Here is a 20,373-nt window from a genome sequence, read left to right on the forward strand (position 1 = left end):
AGAAATTATAATCTCTTATTAGATACTGTAAATGTATTACTTTGTAGAGTTCCTAAAGTTGGAGTATAATGACCTATTTTCCTATATTTATGGAGTATAAACAATTTATTTAATACATACAAGAAAACCTCAATGGGAAAAGGTGATTACTTTTAGTATATTGAATTGTTGAGGGAGTACTTATCAACCCACTAAGTCATTCTGAAATATGTATTAAGAGTATTTTTCAGTGGTTTACAAGGCATAGTTGTTATCAGCCTGAATGTTGAGAAAACAAAAAGGAAGAAAATCCTTTCAGGAAAAATGTTTAGATTTTTAGAAAATAGTTAACACTTCTGGTTGAATACTGTAAAGGTTAATATTTACTACTAGCTTTTAGTCATATAAATGCATGCCTTCTAACAATTGCAAAAGTGATTTCACTTTAGATTGGTCTCATTTACCTTGAGGCAAATTAAATAAACATTACTTCTTTATGCCTACTTCTCACCTTCCTTCCCATACTTTTCTTTGAAATTCTTTTAAAAACATGTTATTATGATAAAGTATACACATGGAAAACTAAATTTAATATGTCCTTGAAACTTTTGCATAAAGAGTATTTTCTGCAGCTAGTAATAGTCTGTGAAGTCATTCAATTTTGAAGGACATTCACAAACTCTACCCCCTACAAAACTAGATAAAAAATTATTTGAGGAGTTAATCCAGGCAGTGTGTAAACAAACACAAAAAATGGGAAGCAGGAATATAAGAAACAGGTCAGCTAAGTCTTATCCAGAAGTTAAGAAAAAATTTGAAGAAAAAAGAATATCATAAGTCAAGATGCTTGGAAGATTTCCCTTAGAGTAGGAAATTTTAAAAATACAAGGTTTCATGTATTTCTGTAGGCATCCAAACATATTACTTGATTCAACACAAAATATAATTTATATAGTAATATTGTATTACTGTTGATTGGGTTTTGGAATAAATCTACAAAAGACTAGAGACATAATTTTAGTGACTGTCATAAACCTTACCTATCAATAGGATAACAAAAAATACACTATAAAAACCAGAAGGTAAATGGGGGAAAGAAAAAGAAAAATTGATAGATAAGGTAAGTACACTAAATGTCCTTATGCTTCTGAGTAGGTAATTTAAACATACTGTATAATGCTCTTGGTAAATCTAAAAATGGCAACCGGGAACCTATTGGCCTTGAAACTAATGAAGCATGAGCTTAAGGAATGCTCACCTGCAAGGATTTTCTGAAACTCATTGAGGGAGCCCTAGCAATTTTGCAGTTTTGTATATGTATTTTCAGTCACTGAATCGTGTCAACTCTTTGCGACCCCATGGACTGCAGCATGCCAGGCTTCCCTGTCCTTCACAGTCTCTCGGAGTTTGCTCAAATTCATGTCCATTGACTTGGTGATGCCATCCAACCATCTCGTCCTCTGTCGACCCCTTCTCCTTTTGCCCTTTCAGTCTCTTCTGGCATCAGGGTATCTTCCAGTGAGCCAGGCCTTCATTTCAGGTGGGCAAAGTATGGAGCTTCAGCTTCAGCATCCATCCTTCCAACAAATGTTCAGGGTTGATTGACTGGTTTGATCTCCTTGTCATTCAAGGGCCTCTCAAGAGTCTTCTCCAACTTAGCAGTTTAAAAACATCAACTCTTAGATGTTCAGCCTTTTTATGGTCCAACTATCACATCTGTATATAACTACTGGAAAAACCATAGCTTTGACTACACAGACTTTTGTCAACAAAGTGATGTCTCAGCTTTTTAACACACTATCTATGCTTGTCATAGCTTTTCTTGCAAGGAGCAAGTGTCTTTGAATTTCATGACTGAAGCCACCATCCCAAGTGATTTTGGAATCCAAGAAAATAAAGTCTGTCACTGTTTGCATTTTTTCCCCATCTATTTGCCATGAAGTGATGGGACTCGATGCCATGATCTTAGTTTTTTGAATGCTGGGTTTAAGCCAGCATTTTCACTGTACTCTTTCACCTTCACCAAGAGGGTCTTTAGTTCCTCTCCGCTTTCTGCCATTAGGGTGGTGTCATCTGCATATCTGAGGTTATTGATATTTCTCCTGGCAATCTTGATTCCAGCTTGAGCTTCATCTAGCCTGGCATTTTGCATGATGTACTCTGAATATAAGTTAAGTAAATAAACAGGGTGACAATAGAGAGGCTTGATGTATTCCTTTCCCAATTTTGAACCAGTCCATTGTTCCATGTCCACTAACTGTTGCTTCTTACCTGCACACAGGTTTCTCAAGAGGCAGATAAGGTAGTCTGCTATCCAAATCTTTTAAAGAATTTCCACAGTTGTTAAGATCCAAACAGTCAAAGGCTTTAAAGTCATCAATGAGGCAGACATATACAGCTTTCTCAGAATTCTCTTGCTTTTCCTATGATCCAACAGATGTTGGTAACTTGACCTCTGGTTCCTCTGCCTTTTCTAAATCCAGATTGTACATCTGGGAGTTCTTGGTTCATGTACTGTTGAAGCCTAGCTTGAAGGATTTTGAGTATGACCTTACTAGCATGTGAAATGAGTGCAACTGTATGGTAGTTTGAACATCTTTGGCATTGCCTTGCTTTGAGATTAGAATGAAAGCTGAAATTTTCCAGTCCTGTAGCCACTGCTGAGTTTTCCAAATTGGCATATTGAGTGCAGCACTTTTGCAGCATCATCTTTTAGGATTTGAAATAGCTCAGCTGGAATTCCATCACTTTCATTAGCTTTGTTTGTAGTAATTCTTCCTAAGGTCCACTTGACTTTACACTCCAGGATGTCTGGCTCTAGGTGACTGACCACATCACCATGATTATCCAGGTCATTCAAACCTTTTTTATATAGTTCTTCTGTGTATTCTTGGTACCTCTTCTTAATCTCTTTTGCTTCTGTTAGGTCTTTGCCATTTCTGTCCTTTATTGTGCTCATCTTTGCATGAAATGTTCCCTTGGTATCTCTAATTTTCTTGAAGAGATCTCTAATCTTTCCCATTCTGTTGTTTTCCTCTATTTCTTTGCATTGTTCACTTAAGAAGGCTTTCTTATTTCTCCTTGCTATTCTTTGGAACTCTGCATTCAGATGGTTATATCTTTCCTTTATTCTTTGCCTTCCATTTCTCTTCTTTTCTCAGCTATTTGTAAGGCCTCCCCAGATAACCAGTTTGCCTTTTTGCATTTGTTTTCCTTGGGGATGGTTTTGAACACTGCCTTCTTACAATGTTACAAACCTCTGTCCATATTTCTTCTAACGCTATCAGATCTAATCCCTTGAATCTATTTGTCACTTCCACTGTATAATCATAAGGGATTTGATTTAGGATGTACCTGAATGGCCTAGTTCTTTTTCCTACTTATTTTCATTTAAATCGGAATGGAAGTACTTTGGTAATAAGGAGTTCATGATCTGAGCCACAGTTAGCTCTCTATCTTGTTTTTGCTGACTGTATAGATCTTCTCCATCCTCGGCTGCATAAATATAATCAATATGATTTTAGTATTGACCATTTGGTAACGTCCATGTGCAGAGTAATCTCTTGTGTTGTTGGAAGAGGGTGTTTGCTATGACCAGTGCATTCTCTTGGCAAAACTCTATTAGTCTTTGTTGCTTCATTTTGTATTCCAAGACCAAACTTGCCTGTTGCTCCAGGTATCCCTTGACTACCTGCTTTTGCGTTCTAATCCTTTATGATGAAAATAACATCTTTTTTGGTATTAGTTCTAGAAGGTCTTGTAGGTCCTCATAGAACTGTTCAACTTCAGCTTTTTTGGCATTAGTGGCTGGGGAATAAACCTGGATTAACGTGATATTGAATGGTTTGCCTTGGAAATGAACCGAGATCTTCCTGTCATTTTTGAGATTGCACCCAAGTACTTCATTTCTTCTGTTGACTCTTCTGTTGACTATGAGGGCTACTCCATTTCTTCTAAGGGATTCTTGCCCTCAGTAGTAGATACAATGGTCATAAATTCACCCATTCCAGTCCATCCTAGTTTGCTGCTGCTGCTAAGTCGCTTCAGTCGTGTCCGACTCTGTGCGACCCCATAAACGGCAGCCCACCAGGCTCCCCTGTCCCTGGGATTCTCCAGGCAAGAACGCTGGAGTGGGTTGCCATTTCCTTCTCCAATCATTCTGGTTTGCTGATTCCTAAAATGTCAACGGTCACTCATGCCATCTCCTGTTTGACCACTTCCAATTTGCCTTGTTTCATGGACCTACCATTCCAGGTTCCTATGAAATATTGTTCTTTACAGCATCAGACTTTACTTTCACCACCAGATATATCCACAACTGGGGTTGTTTCCACTTTGGCTCATTCTCTTTGTTCTTTCTGGAGCTATTTCTCTGCTCTTCTCCAGTAGCATACTGGACTCTTACTGATCTTGGCATTCATCTTTCAGTGTCATATCTTTTTGCCTTTCATACTGTTCATCAGTTTCTCAAGCAAGAATGCTGAAGTGGTTTGCCATTCCCTCCTCCAGTAGATCATGTTATGTCAGGACTCTCTACCATGACCCTTCCATCTTGAGTGGCTCTACATGGCTTGGCTCATAGTATGCATATGTAATTTTGTATGAACACCTTTTTAAAGATGTATCTTCCCAAATGTATGCATTTTAGGCCCCACATAATCTGGATCCACTTCTGGGCCACTCCCAGAATGCTGGGAGAGACATGCACCCAGAGGACCCTAAAAGTTAAAATTTCTTTAGCTGCAAAGTAAATTCAACCCTGATGGCAACCATACAAATAACTAAAAATAGAAATCATTGACACTCTTTCCATCTACAGGATGGCCTTGGTATAACTAGGAGTGGTGGGGGAGAAAGAAGAGAGACATTTATACTTCTTATTTTATAGCCACTGGTATGGTTTTATTTATTTACTTACCTGTAGATATATTTCTAAATAGTAATTTATTAATCAACATGCACTTTCCTCTTTCACATGTACAAAAACTGTATTGTAGCCACAATGTATATATGATTATTTTATCGACAATTATAGTAACAATCTTTATTTTCCCCTTACACACAGATTTAACTTGGGTTCGGTGCTATCTTTCAAGTTAATAAATTCCATTTGTGAAAGCAGCAGTGCCTAAGATAGTAAGAAATAAAAATATTTGGCATTAAGTTCTTGTTCTTAGGAAAAACAGCTGCAGAAAATATCAGAGAGGGTATTTTCTTACCAGATACATAGTGCTATTGACAGAACACTTAAAATACAGTATTTTATTCTTACAAAGAGTTTTCTCATGAATGAATTTTGTTCTTTCCCTAGATAGTTTAAAATAGAAATCATGATTTTCATCATAAAATCTTTGTAACATTACAACAAGAGTATTTTTCTCTTGTAAATAGTTTGTAATATTGTTTGAGGCAGAGAGATTTAGAACTTGTGGTAGAGTAAGAAAAACCTGATTTATGGAGATATTTCAAAGTCTAATGAACTACTTCGCCAAGAAAAAGTGTTGCTTTTTTCCAGATAATTAGGCTGTTCTTTAACTGCCATGAAGGAAGGCAGAAACTAACTCCATGGTAACATGCAGATCAGCATTTTCCTTTTTGATACCTGGGAAACTTCATTTCTCTGAACATCTGCTCAGACATTTCTTTTCCTCGGTAACAGATGAGACAACTTGTAGCAAAGAAAATGTTTAAACATTTTTAAACCTGAAAACATCATTTGGTCATTCAGCTACTTAAACAAATGAAAGGGAGCAAAAGAAAAAGATATATGTAGATTTCTTTCCAGCCGTGAGGTAAGGGAAATTTGCTTGGAGGATCCTCACTGCTTTCTTTTGCTTATCTCCTGGACAGCTTTGTGAAGAATGGCAGAGTATAAAACTAGAATCTAATTTAATTGTGCAGTGTAATTATTTGTCTTTTGATTTATTTTTCATATTGTTTACTTCCAGTTGAATGGTTAATTATATATATAACATGTCTATTATTATATGAATATGAATGTAAAAACTGATATAAAAGACGTCCAAATGACAAATCTGTTTATCTGGGAATTTGGGGATAATTAATCCTGTGTGTTTAATGTTTTATAATGTGTATTTAATATTTTGTTTTAACTTTTGCTAAGAAAGCCTACATGGACATTTCTGATACCAACTGACCTTTGTAAAGTATTGTGAAAAGTTAGGCTGTTTAAAACATAGAGATATTAAGGAATTAAAGATTTACATATGAAATTGTTAAGCATTGAATAATGAATGTTATACTTAAAAGAGATTATTGATAAAATAAAGATGGGAAACTAAAGAATCTCTGAAGTCTACTCAAGTCTGTATTTCTTTGAGTAACATGAAGAAAGTTAGAGGCAAAAATAAACCACTGAATTTTCAAAAATTCTTAAGTACTCTTAGAAAAAAACTTAACTGTGATGGAGTAGTTGGCTACTGTTGGCATGATAGATAATTGGTGAAAATAATGATCTGTTTGCAGGAGTGAGCAAAAAACATATGCCTTAGGGAAGTTGTGGAACAGAGAAAAAAATGTAAGAATGTGTAGGCAAAAATACCTATGTGTGAACTGTCATGAGAGGAATTATTTTAGAAGACATTTAAAAGCCCCAGAGAAGATGGTGACAGCAGAATTAACAATAAAAATTTAAGTTGCATGAGTTATTTTGGAGTAGAGAAAATGAATATTTGTAATTACTGTACAATAGCAAAGTACTATCAGGAGCAGAATACCATGCAAGAATATTAAGAATTACATAAATGATCTGGCATCTTATTCTACAATTCAAAAAATCAGAGGGAGAGAGTAAAACACTAACAAAGAAGAGCAGAAAATTATTGAAAATTTATCAGTAGTGAATATTCATTCCACAAAACCCTATATTTCTTGTCCTTGTTATTTCTCCAAAATCATCTTATTCCCTATCACCTTCCCCCACCATTCCCTGTATTCTGGCTGTATGATCTTTATTTTATGTGAACATGACAAACTCTACTTAACCTCAGATCCCCTGTTCATGCTATTTCTTTTGCTATAAATGGTCTTCCTTCTGTTCTTCTTGACCAGTTCTTTCTCATCCTTTAGTCTTAGTTTGGCCCTTTATGATCCCTAGTAAATATCCTTATTAAATAAAGATCAAAGCAGCTTATGACCACTGATTGCTACTATCTCCCATGTCAGCTATCCTTACATTTGTTTTCTGCAAAGTGCATTTCAAAAATTACGAATATTTTATTTTAACACTAGAAATTCATTTCAAAAATAGAAATTAATCTAAATAAAGGAAAGGACTGTGTCTTTTCTTTTTACTGTTGTAGGCCTAAGACCTCGGATGGTACTTGGTATACAGTAGGCACAAAATAAAGTATGATTGAATGAATGATTTGTTTAATAAATTAATAAGCAACACATGCAAGTAATATGATTGGATAAATAATAATTAAAAATTGTAATTAATTACAATTATAAATAATACAATGGGATAGGTAAATAAATATCTGTTCTAACGTTACCTTTGGCAAACATGCTGTGTTTTCCCAAACTGTTTGGAAATCCTATTTTAGCATAGACCACACAAGCCCATGGTATAGGTGTCAGCAGTCTGGCCTTTTTGGTTACTATAGTTAGAGGCCTCCACCAAGACTAGTAGAGTAGCAGATTTTCCAAACATCAAAGGAAGAGTCAGATTCTAAGCAGCCAAAAGACTTTCAAGAAATGTTAACAAGAGTCAAGGGTCCTCATACTGGGATTGACTGAGTGAGTGAAAGTGGCTCAGTCATGTCTGACTCTTTGTAACTCTTTGTAACTCTTTGTAACTGTAGCCTGCCAGGCTCCTCTGTCCATGGTATTCTCAGGCAAGAATACTCGAGTGGGTTGCCATTTACTTCTCCAGGGTATTATCCCATCCCAGGAATCAAACCCAGGTATCCTGCATTATAGGCAGATTCTTTACCATCTGAGCCACCAGGAAAGCCCCATGCTGGGATTAATTGTGTACAAATACTGAGAAAGAGCTTTCGTAAAGAAAAACAAAAGAGTTTGTTCAACAGTTATTCAGTTCAGTTCAGTTGCTCAATGGTGTCCAAGTCTTTGTGACCCCAGGGACTGTAGTATGCCAGGCTTCCCTGTCCATCATCAACTCCTGGAGCTTGCTCAAACTCATGTCCATTGCGTCAGTGATGCCATCCAACCATCTCATCCTCTGTCATCCCCTTCTCCTGCCTTCAATCTTTCCCAGCATCAGGGTCTTTTCCAATGAGTCAGTGCTTTGCATCAGGAGGCCAAAGTATCAGAGCTTCAGCTTCAGCATCAGTCCTTCCAACAGTTATTACTGAACTCCTATTGAGTACCTATTAAGAATCAATTGAGTGCCAACCTTACTACTAATTCCACAGAAGACAAAGAATAAGAAGCAATTCTTGTTTTCACAAAATTCAGAATCTAGTAGAAGAAACACATATATACATATAGGACGGTTTCCCACAATTTTGAGAATTATGTTCTTGAAAACTCTGCGACTAGATAATTTGTGAACTAAAAATCTAAGAATTTAAGAGGCAGTGGGAACATGGGACAAAATTTAGAAAAAAATACCAGGAATGTCTTATTAAATACGAAGTTTGATACCTTTAAAAACAATTTTTTAGTGCAAAAGAGGTCATCTAAGAATTCCTTATGATATTAAAATTTGAAATTCAATTTAGCAACATTAGTCTTTAAAGTTTTATTAATAAGTTGAAAATACAAATGTACTTTTAAGTTTAGTTTAGCAGTTTCTGAATAAGGTTTGATCTGTCCCATTTAATATTTTAAAATATTTTAAACTACACTTATAAAGCAAAATATTCAATTCCCTCCTTAAGACCTTTATGACTTAAAATCTTCTGAAGTATAAAATTAATTCTTATAAAGATATTAAGCTTCTGCATAGTTTGTTCTTAAGTTCTTTTAAATGTTTCAATGTATGCATTTAATAGAGACTTAGTTTAAACCAAAAGTTTAAATCAATCAGTAAATTACTCATTTTAAGTTGAATTGAATGGTTGACACATGATGCTCTAAAAGTTCAACTCCTTTTTTTTCATTAGAAGGACATTCCCAATACTCTCAGATTCTGTAACATAAAGATGTTACTATGATGCTTTTGAGCATTACTTTACTAGCGTGTGAGATGAGTACAATTTTGTGGTAGTTTAAGCATTCTTTGGCATTGCCTTTCTTTGGAATTGGAATGAAAACGGACCTTTTCCAGTCCTGTGGCCACTGCTGAGTTTTCCAAATTTGCTGGCATATTGAGTGCAGCACTTGCACAGCATCATCTTTCAGGATTTGAAATAGCTCTACTGGAATTCCATCACCTCCACTAGCTTTGTTCGTAGAGATGCTTTCTAACGCCCACTTGATTTCACATTCCAGGATGTCTGGCTCTAGGTGAGTGATCACATCATTGTGATTATCTGGGTCATGAAGATCTTTTTTGTACAGTTCTTCTGTGTATTCTTGCCACCTCTTCTTAAGGTCTTCTGCTTCTGTTAGGTCCATACCATTTCTGTTCGTTATCAAGCCCATTTTGCATGAAATGTTCCCTTGGTATCTCTAATTTTCTTGAAGATCATGGCATCTGGTCCCATCACTTCATGGGAAATAGATGGGGAAACAGTGGAAACAGTGTCAGACTTTATCTTTTTGGGCTCCAAAATCACTGCAGATGGTGACTGCAACCATGAAATTAACAGACGGTTACTCCTTGGAAGAAAAGTTATGACCAATCTAGATAGCATATTCAAAAGCAGAGACATTACTTTGCCAACAAAGGTCCGTTTAGTCAAGGCCATGGTTTTTCCAGTGGTCATGTATGGATGCGAGAGTTGTACTGTGAAGAAAGCTGAGCACCGAAGAATTGATGCTTTTGAACTGTGGTGTTGGAGAAGACTCTTGAGAGTCCCTTGGACTGCAAGGAGATCCAACCAGTCCATTCTAAAGAAGACCAGTCCTAGGTGTTCTTTGGAAGGAATGGTGCTAAGGCTGAAACTCCAGTACTTTGGCCACCTCATGTGAAATGTTGACTCATTGGAAAAGACTCTGATGCTGGGAGGGATTGGGGACAGGAGGAGAAGGGGACGACAGAGGATGAGATGGCTTGATGGCATCACCGACTCGATGGATGTGAGTTTGAGTGAACTCCGGGAGTTGGTGATGGACAAGGAGGCCTGGTGTGCTGTGATTCATGGGGTCGCAAAAAGTCAGACACGACTGAGTGACTGAACTGAACTGATGATGCTTTTGATTCTTTTTAACTTTTCTATGCTTAGTTCTAAACATTTTAACATTTGAGAGATGCTTACTTGATAAGGAAATAATGATGCCATCCCAGTTCAATGTCTGCGTAACTTCTGCTTGGTTCCACAATCAGAGCTTTTGACTTTGATGCTGACTGGATTGCTATTAGAGACTGATGGGACAGGTTTAGCACTACCTGTATCAATATGATTTATAGTAAATCATATCATTGGGTTCCATTTACAGATATCTGATTCTTTTGTCTACCAATTGAAGTGTCATAGCCCTATCTGGGTTATTTATATCACATGATTGGGCTTCATACTTTGTAAGCACTTAAAATCTACATGTGTTTTCTGGTGACCTTTGACCTGGAAGGAGTTCTACATTTAAAATATAGTCTTCTTAATTTTCAGGACGCACGACTCTAATTGATAATGATAAGCAATTCAATTTCTTAGAATTTGAATTAAACTGCCTATAACAATAAGAAAATTTTAAGATTGGTAGTTTTTAAAAATTTGTTGCTTTTAATTTTTTCATGTATGAGGAACACATGGCTAGAGAGAAAATAACTGATATGGCAGCTTTGTGATGGCATCTGACACCCAAGCCCTTTCCATCTTTCTCTTAATATATCCATTTTTAGATACAACATATTTAACATGCTTAAAAAATAATAATAAAGTTGGCATATAAAATAGAAAAATATGTTTAACAAGATATACATTTTAAAATATGTGTTTAAAAATAGATGTATTAAGATGTACAATAACTGCTCATATTTAAAGTGTAAAATTTGGTAAGTCTGACCTATGTATACACCTGAAAAACCATCACCACAGTCAAGGTAATGAACCATCCACTGCTTCTACCAGCTCCTGGGAAATCTCAACAGTTCTCCTATTCCCAATGCCATTCTCAGACAACCAATATTCACTTTCTTTTACTATAGATTAGTATGTATTTAATATAACTTTATACATATGAAATTTTACAGTGTATATTATTTTGTCTGGTGTGTTTCACTCAGCACAATTACTTTGAGATTCATCTATGCTGTTATATGTATCAATAGTTAATTACTTTTTATTTCTGATTACTTTTCCATGTATAGATATACCACAACTTGTCTAATCATCTGTGATGGAGATTATTGCTGGCGTGCTGCAGTCCATGGGGTCACAAAGAATTGGGCATGGCTGAGCAACTGAAGTGAACTAAAGACAATTTTAAAAAGAAAAAAATTAAAAGATGTAAGTTTTTATTTGTTTATTGGCTATGCTGGGTCTTTGTTGCTGCATTCGGACTTTCTAGTTTCAGAGAGTGAGGGCTACTGTTCATTGGGATGTGTAGTCTTAGTGTGGTGGCTTCTCTTGTTTTGGGGCACAAGCTCTAGGCACCGGGCTTCAGTAGTTGTTGCACACAAGTTTAGTTGCTTTGTGGCATGTAGCATCTTCCTGGACTAGGGATTGAACCTATGTCCCCTGCTTTGGCAGGCAGATTCTTAACCACTGGACCACCAGGGAAGTTCACAAGTTTTTAGAAATAAGAGACACAAAGCAATTTTTATTTATACTAAGCAATAACAGATATCTGAAGCAGTTTTTAATGTTAACAAGGGCTTTAAAATTATGAGTATGTATAGTTGGCTGCTTTTTCCCCTTATTATTCACACTGTGAGTTTCTCATCCATTGGGGTGATAATTTAAAGCTGTCTTCACTTAGCTTGTAGGTCTATGAAAAATAGCTATGAATACCTCAGGGTTCCTGCGTGAAAATTTCATGGCAATTTCACAAAACAAAGATCATATGGAAGAAATTGACTTTGCTTTTCTTGTCAGTGCACTATTGCATTCTTATTTTCTTACCAAATCACTCCCTGGTGAATATCTGTCATCATTAGCCAGTGGCAATAACAAATTTACTGAATATTTCTATACTCAACTAAACATTTCTTACAACAATTCAATGATTTAGAGAAAATAATGAAATTATCTTAGCTCCTCAGATGACAATTTTTCTTTTGTATTGCAAACTAAGGAATGCTTTTTCATACTTGGAAGGCTTATTTTTCTTTTTGATATTGGGAAGGGCTGCTAAAGTAGTTCCATCTCTTTCTTGTTCTCCACAGAGTTCAGAATAATTTTTCAAGATGATGATTGATAAGTATATTCACTTAGCTTTCAACTTGAAAATTGTCAAAATTTTCTTTTAAAAAATTTTCAAAGTATGTATTCCTGTTCTGTGTTTTGGAACTTATGCTATTTTTCTTCTATTTGACAAATTTTCATTTAAATAATATGCAAAACTACATAGTGATAAGCAGGGTGATCCTGTCTGGTTAGTTGCTAGATAAGATGTCTATTAATTAAGAAGTAGAACACAGAGATTGCGCTTTGCCACTTGTAACCTAGGGTTCCCCAAATTAATGATGAAACATACTATGATCACTCACAGGCCAGAAAAATGTAAAAACTGTGTAGATTGTAAAACCCAAGTAAATGGAGTTATTTACTCTGAAGTTTAATTCATCATTAAACTTTTCATCGACATTTCATCAACAATTTTGGTACCAATTAGGAATAAGAATTCCTAACAGTGAACTGAACTGTGGTGTTGGAGAAGACTCTTGAGAGTCTCTTGGACTGCAAGGAGATCAAACCAGTTGATCCTAAAGGAAATCAGTCCTGAATATTCACTGGAAGGACTGATGATGAAGCTGAAGCTCCAATATTTTGTCCACCTGATGCAAAGAATTGACTCATTGGAAAAGACCCTGATGCTGGGAAAGATTGAAGGAGGGAGGAGAAAGGGACGAAGAGGATTAAATGGTGGGATGGCATCACCAACTCGATGGACATGAGTTTGAGCAAGCTCCAGGAGTTGGTGATGGACAGAGAAGACTGGTGTGCTGCAGTCCATGCAGTTGCAAAGAGTTGGACATGACTGAGGGACTGAACTGACTGAGGAATAAGAATAATTTTATTGTAACAACTTTTTTGTTTTATGTTATGGCTTTGAACTGGAGAAAATAAATACCATTTTGTTTTTCAAAATTTTAATTTCAGTCCATTGATCTCTTTCCTCTTAACCTCTTCAGAAAGTTTTGACTCTTTCAATAATTTGGTACATAATAATTTATACAATCAGCTATTTTTGCATATGGGTCTGCAGTGTTTTCCTATTGGAAATGAGGGCAATTGAGAATGATGCAAAAAAAGTGCTTTTCATAAAGTTAAATGCCAAAGAAATAGTGCATTTATTTCTATTAACATCTATAGGCTATGTTATGTATTTCTTAAGAAAAAATATACTTGTTTGACCAGTTAAAATCTGACACTACTTGAGTTATATTTAGGATTGGGGTCAGGTGGCATCTTATACTTTGTATTATCTCAACTTGTTGTTATTTCACCACATTATGCACAGATATGGAAGGTGATGACTTATAGACCTGAGCCAAACAAATTCCATGTGCGTTGATTTCCCTCATTAATTCATTCAGTAAGTATTTATTGAGTCCCTATATGTGCCAACAATGTGTTAGACTCAGGGGATAGAGCGGTGAACAGAACAAATACAGGCCCTGCTCTCATTCACTAAGGACACTTTTCTTTAACTTTGGGCTTTTGTGCCTGTACGCTGAGTCATTTCAGTCATGTCTGACTCTGCGACCCTCTGAACTGTAGCCCTCTGGCCTCCTCTGTCCATGGGATTCTCCAGGCAAGAATAATGGAGTGGGTAGCCATTTCCTTCTCCAGGGGATCTTCCTGACCCAAGGATCGAACTTGCATTTCTTATGTCTCCTGCACTGGTAGGCAGGTTCTTTACCACTACCACCACCCAGGAAGCTAGTAGTAAAGCACAGTCACCCTATTACCATGCTTACAACATCAGATAGAATCACTGTTGCAAATGAGTTTAGAAGTTTGTTTACAAACTGCAAACAAGCATATTGAATTTTTAAAAACAAAATGATTAGTGAGGAGCTCATCATGTTACAAGAAACATTTGAAAAGTATTTTCCATTACTAGTCAAACCACTGATACTGGCTGAAGACCCAGTGTCAGACCAAATTAATAATTTCTCAGTAGCAACTTCTTACTAGTTTCATTAGTGATTCCATTTTGAAACAAATACTTCCCACTGCTCTCATTTCAGATTTCTGCATCCTATTAATTAAGGGACTTCTTGCAACTTCAAGTCTTTAAAAAAAAATCTGTTTTTTAACTAGTTATTTGCAGCTACTTGTTTGTTTGAATAAAGACTATTTTGATACTCTTCTATCAAAGTTGAGCTCCACTAGAATTTTGTTTCTAGCACCAATTTGGTACACTGTGCTTTGTATTATTTGGTGTATGCTCAGTTGCTCAGACATGTCTGACTTGTGGTGACCCTATGGACTGTAGCCTGTCAGGCTCCCCTGTCCATGGGATTTTCTAGGCAAGAATACTGGAGCAGGTTGCCGTTTCCCACTTGAGGGGATCTTTTCAATCTAGCGATCGAACCTGTATCTCCAGTGTCCCCTGCATTGGCAGCAAATTCTTTGGCACTGAGCCACGTGGGAGGCTCTCTTTGTGTATGAAGTGTATGTAAACTGGTGGCTCAAATGGTAAAGAATCTGCCTGCAGTGCAGGAAACCCGGGTTTGATTCCTGGGTCGGGAAGATCCCCTGGAGGAAGGCAAGGCAACCTGTTTCAGTATTCTTGCCTGGAAAATTCCATGGATTTGAGGAGTCTGGTGGGCTACAATCCATAGGGTCACAAAGAGTCGGACACAACTAACAACTAACACTTTCACTTTCAAACACAGCCATGTTAGTCTTTTACTACTTGGGATATACTGCATTTGAGAATAGGAACTAGGTACTATACTTTTCTGTATCAATTAGAAAATTGATACCTGGAAATGTTAGAACTTCTTATACCACTTTGAAGAAGCCAGCAGAGGGCAAAACTAACACAATAAGAATAACAGAGTGGAGAATAGGATAGAATCTGGATCTCTGATACTGTTATTCCAAGACTAATCATACCATTTCTAATGCTGCCACCTCTGGACATTCAGACTTATGTAATAACACACTTCTGTAGTGTATAAGCAATTTGAGTATGGATTTCCTGTTACTCAGATTCAAGCCATCTAACTACCGATATACTATTATTATCCTCCTTTTACAGAAGAGAAATCTGAAGCTTAGAGAAAATAGGTAGGTGGTCACACAATCAAGTAAGAAGCAGATTGAAGATATGAACCCAGGTGATCCTGCTGGCAAAATCCAAGTTCACTCCACCTCCCCACTCCCTATTATCCACTTCATGGAAAGCTTTTTTTTTTTTTAATTTTTAAAATGTTTGTTAGCAATTATACCATTGCTTGTGTAATTAATAAGTAATTAATAATAACTAAATTAATTAATGAATGAATTAATAAAAGTCCTCAGGCCAACAACAGTGCCCAGAATTGAGTGCTATTAGTATAGACACTTGATATACTAATATCAAGAGAACTTGATAGTTCCTCAATAAAGAACCACAAAGGTTAATACTGTATTTTTGTTACTAATGCCATGTTCCTCTTTCCTGATACGTGTATACACACACACACATATATATCTATATCTCTCTCTATATATTTTTTCTTTCCTTTTCTCTTAGCGGAAGACGTGTTCCTCCTCTTCCCTACGGCTAGGTTAGCCTCTCCTTTAGCCATCTTGCTCCTTCCCTCCCTGCCTTCTTTGAGACTGTTCTATCACTCACACAGGATCTTGAATTATTAATTTATTCTTTTCACATCAGTGTGTGTGTAGTCAGTCATGTCTGATTCTTTGTGACCCCCATGGACTGTAGCCCTCTAGGTTCCTCTGTCCATGGAATTTTCTAGGCAAGAGTACCGGAGTGGGTTGCCATTTCCTACTCCAAGGATCTCCCTTACCCAGGGATGGAACCTGCATGCCCTGTGGCTCCTGCATTGGCAGGCAGATTCTTTATTACTAGTGCCACCTACTTCCGTATATGAATAAATTCAAATCATGCCTAACCCCTCTACCCTTTCTCTTGGTCCTGATATCTCTTTATTCTCTCCTTCATCATGTTTACCAAGAGACTTCTAGAAAATGCAGCCAAGTTTGTTATTTCCACTAATTTCCTGTTAATTGAAATTTCTCTTCTAAATGTCTCTGAGGAGTAAGAGGTGTTATAACCCTCCCCACCCAAAAGAGGAGGAAGTGATAATATGTTGTGTTAAAAGTTCTATTCCTGTTTGGGCATGTTTACTGGTGAGTGAAGTCAACATGTATCAAAATATCATCCATGCTTCATGCTTTCTTGTATTTCCTGTTTCACATCTCCATGTAGTGAGCAAATCTAGATTGGGCATTTTTTGTTGGGCATGATGAGAATCCTTTCTTTTTACCTTCCATTCCTGCCTCCCTTATTCCATCTCTTCTTTCTTAGAACAAGTCAAAGAATGCAAGATTTTGGGGAAAGTGCATCTATTATACCTCAAAATTAGCCTTGGGACCCACTTCTTTGTACCTATTAACAGTATATTTATTTTGATGCTACCATTGTCTATTAGATGTACAGGAAGGAAGAATTATCAGGATTCTAGGGCAGGATTCTGACATTACTACTGGGTTTCTGAACATATTACCAGCAAAATACTATCAAAACAATATTCTGATTCTCAGCAGTCACCATTGACTTTTTTCTCTCTTTCTCCCTACCCCCACAGCTTTGTTATAGTATGACTGACAAATAAAAAATGTGTATTGTTAGGGTACATTACACTATGTACATAGTGTAATGTTTTGATATATACATATACTGTGAAATGATTACCATAATCAAATCACATATTGTTTTTTTCTGTGGTTAGAACATTTAAGATATATTCAACTAGCAAGTTTCAAGCATGTGTGTGGTAAGTTGCTTCAGTCGTGTCTGACTCTTTGTGATCCTAGGGACTATAGCCCACCAAGCTCCTCTTTCAATGGGATTCACCAGGCAAGAATACTGGAGTGGGTTGCCATGTCCTCCTCCAGGGGATCTTCCCAACCCAGGGGTTGAACCCATGTCTCTTAAATTTCCCTCATTGGCAGGCGAGTTCTTTACCACTAGTGCCACTAAGGAAACCCAAATTTCCAGTATACAATATATTAATTATAGTTATCATGGTGTATATTAGGTCTTCATCATTGACTTTCTAATAATTAACTTCAATGATTTCACAAGAGCTTTTATTCTTTTTGATCTCTGTGCAATACATTTGATACTATTAGCCAGACCCTCCTTCTTGAAACACTTTATTTGGCTTTTATGTCATGTTACTTTACTAGTTGCTTACCAGTTGGCTCAGCAGTAAAGAATCTGCCTGCCAATACAGGAGCCACAGGAGATGTGGGTTTGATCCCTTGGTTGGGAAGATCCCTTGGTAAAGGAGATGGTACCCCACTTTACTGTTCTTGCCTAGAAAACTTCCATGGACAGAGGAGCCAGACAGGCCTACAGTCCATGGGTCCCAAGAATCAGACACAACTGAGCGACTGAGCACTTTACTAGTTACTTTGACAACTCAAGTCTGTTGTTTTTATTGCCCAGGATTTGTCTGTCTTCTGGCAAAAAAAGACCCCAGATTTATTATGGGAGTATCATCCCCCCTCCAATCTAAGCCCATATGATTTATGATTTACTTCCATTAATAGCTCAAGCTGTGGGCACTAACTGGCCTTCAGATATGAGTAGAATAGGAGATAGATCTTGGAGCCTGCTGTAGCCACTTGGTTACCACATGAAATTTGAGAGTGGAGCCTACACAGAAGGAAGCAAAGTGATAAGATGGAGTTATTGGTGACATCGTGGTTTTTGAGTCCCATATTTAGTTATATTTGAAATCAGTCTATTATAAACTTTTCAGAGACAAGGGACTATAAATCCTCCCTCTCCATAATTTTGGCTTAAACCAGTTTGATGTGTGTTTTTCTTTGTGACATGAATAATATCAAAACTGTGTTTACCTTTGTACATAAAAATGCATACATATAAATGCATAGAGAATGTTCTGGAAAGATACATTTCAAACTGATAGGCATGGTTATCTCTGGGAAAAGGGGACTATTATGGTGGGAGAGATGAATGGAAAGGGATCTGTAGCAGTACAGCTAAAACCATTCTCTGACTTATTTCCCTTTTCTATCTGCTGCTGCTGCTGCTAAGTCACTTAAGTCGTGTCCCACTCTGTGCGACCCCATAGACGGCAGCCCACCAGGCTCCCCCGTCCCTGGGATTCTCCAGGTAAGAACATTGAAGTGGGTTGCCATTTCCCTCTCCAATGCATGAAAGTGAAAAGTGAAAGTGAAGTCGCTCAGTTGTGTCCGACTCTAGCGACCCCATGGACTGCAGCCTACAAGGGTCCTCTGTCCATGGGATTTTCTAGGCAAAAGTACTGGAGTGGGGTGCCATTGCCTTCTCCCTTTTCTATCTGGTCCTTAGCATTTTTTGAAGTTGTAAAGCAAGTGTCCCTAAAATTTGGGTTTTTAAATTCACCTTGGAAACAATAATGATGCTTATAATCATTATTTACTCTGAAACAGAAATTAGGTATATTTTAAAATTCCTTTTCATTTCTAGTAAATAAGTCATTGCTGTACCATCATCTATTTTGCAAATAAGAAAACAAGCACAGGCTAATTTAATTGCTTGTCAAAAGTGTACAGCAAAACAGTGATAGCGATGGGACCGATGTCTTTTGATTCTTGGCCAATGGGCTTTCCATTTCACCATAATCTGCAATTGTGGCAGGCTTCAGGAAACTATATTTTACTCATGCTGTGGTACTAAAATGAACTTGGCACTCTTCAAGGGCTGGGAAGAACTCTGTTTAAGTCTCTGATCCCTTTTTTCATGTCATATTTCATTTAGGATGTAACCTGTTTTTAGGTATTTTTAGGTATTTTAGGTGGCCTGATGATATGGAATGGAACCACTTTTAGTTTAGTGCTCTGTAACACAAAATGTATGGATGTGAGAGTTGGACTGTGAAGAAGGCTGAGTGCCAAAGAATTGATGCTTTTGAACTGTGGTGTTGGAGAAGACTCTTGAGAGTCCCTTGGACTGTAAGGAGATCCAACCAGTCCATTCTGAAGGAGATCAGCCCTGGGATTTCTTTGGAAGGAATGATGCTAAAGCTGAAATCAGTACTTTGGCCAGTACTTTGGCCAGTACTTTGGCCACCTCATGTGAAGAGTTGACTCATTGGAAAAGACTCTGATCTTGGGAGGGATTGGGGGCAGGAGGTGAAGAGGACGACAGAGGATGAGATGGCTGGATGGCATCACCGACTCAATGGACATGAGTCTGAGTGAACTCTGGGAGTTGGTGATGGACAGGGAGGCCTGGCGTGCTGTGATTCATGGGGTTGCGAAGAGTCGGACACGACTGAGAGACTGAACTGAACTGAACTGAACACAAAATTTGAATTCCCAGCAAGGGATTGTCAGGAGACAAGGTGTCCCTGCTAGGAGTAAATGAAAGTTTGTTTCATCTCAACAAGAGGGAACTGGCAACAGTATCGGTCGATTCTCCCCTGGTAGAGAAGTCCAGCTCTTCAAAAACGATGAAATGGCTCACCACCAGATGGCGCAGTTTTATACCAGCAGGCCTGGGAAAGGGCGTGCTGTTACCTGAATCTTTTACAGAAGCCTGAGTATTATTAAAGAGTTATTGCTCTAGAGCTAAAAGCCCTCTCTGTTTAACTGATCCCTGGGAATTATGAGAGAACCTTACTTAAAAGTCACACAATAAGTTAAGCCCTCTGAGTCCATTAAATCATTTTTCCTAGTTGCGGGAAAGGAAAATGTTGTATTATGGAGATAATCATGGCTGATAATCCAAAGAAAAGCAACTTTGACAAATTCTAATGTAACTTTTTATTGAAACAAGACAACAAAATTCTTTTCTTTAAAAGGAAAAAGTTCTAGCCTGCAAGGAAAAATAGACCTCAAACTAAGAAGTCTTTTACTTAAATAAGGAAAATAAAGCTGGTGGCTCAGCAATAAAGATGGTAAAAGAAGCTGCTTACAATGCAGGAGGCCCAGGTTTGATCCC

Source organism: Bos javanicus, chromosome 5 (genome assembly GCF_032452875.1).
Source record: "Bos javanicus breed banteng chromosome 5, ARS-OSU_banteng_1.0, whole genome shotgun sequence".
Taxonomy (NCBI): Eukaryota; Metazoa; Chordata; class Mammalia; order Artiodactyla; family Bovidae; genus Bos; species Bos javanicus.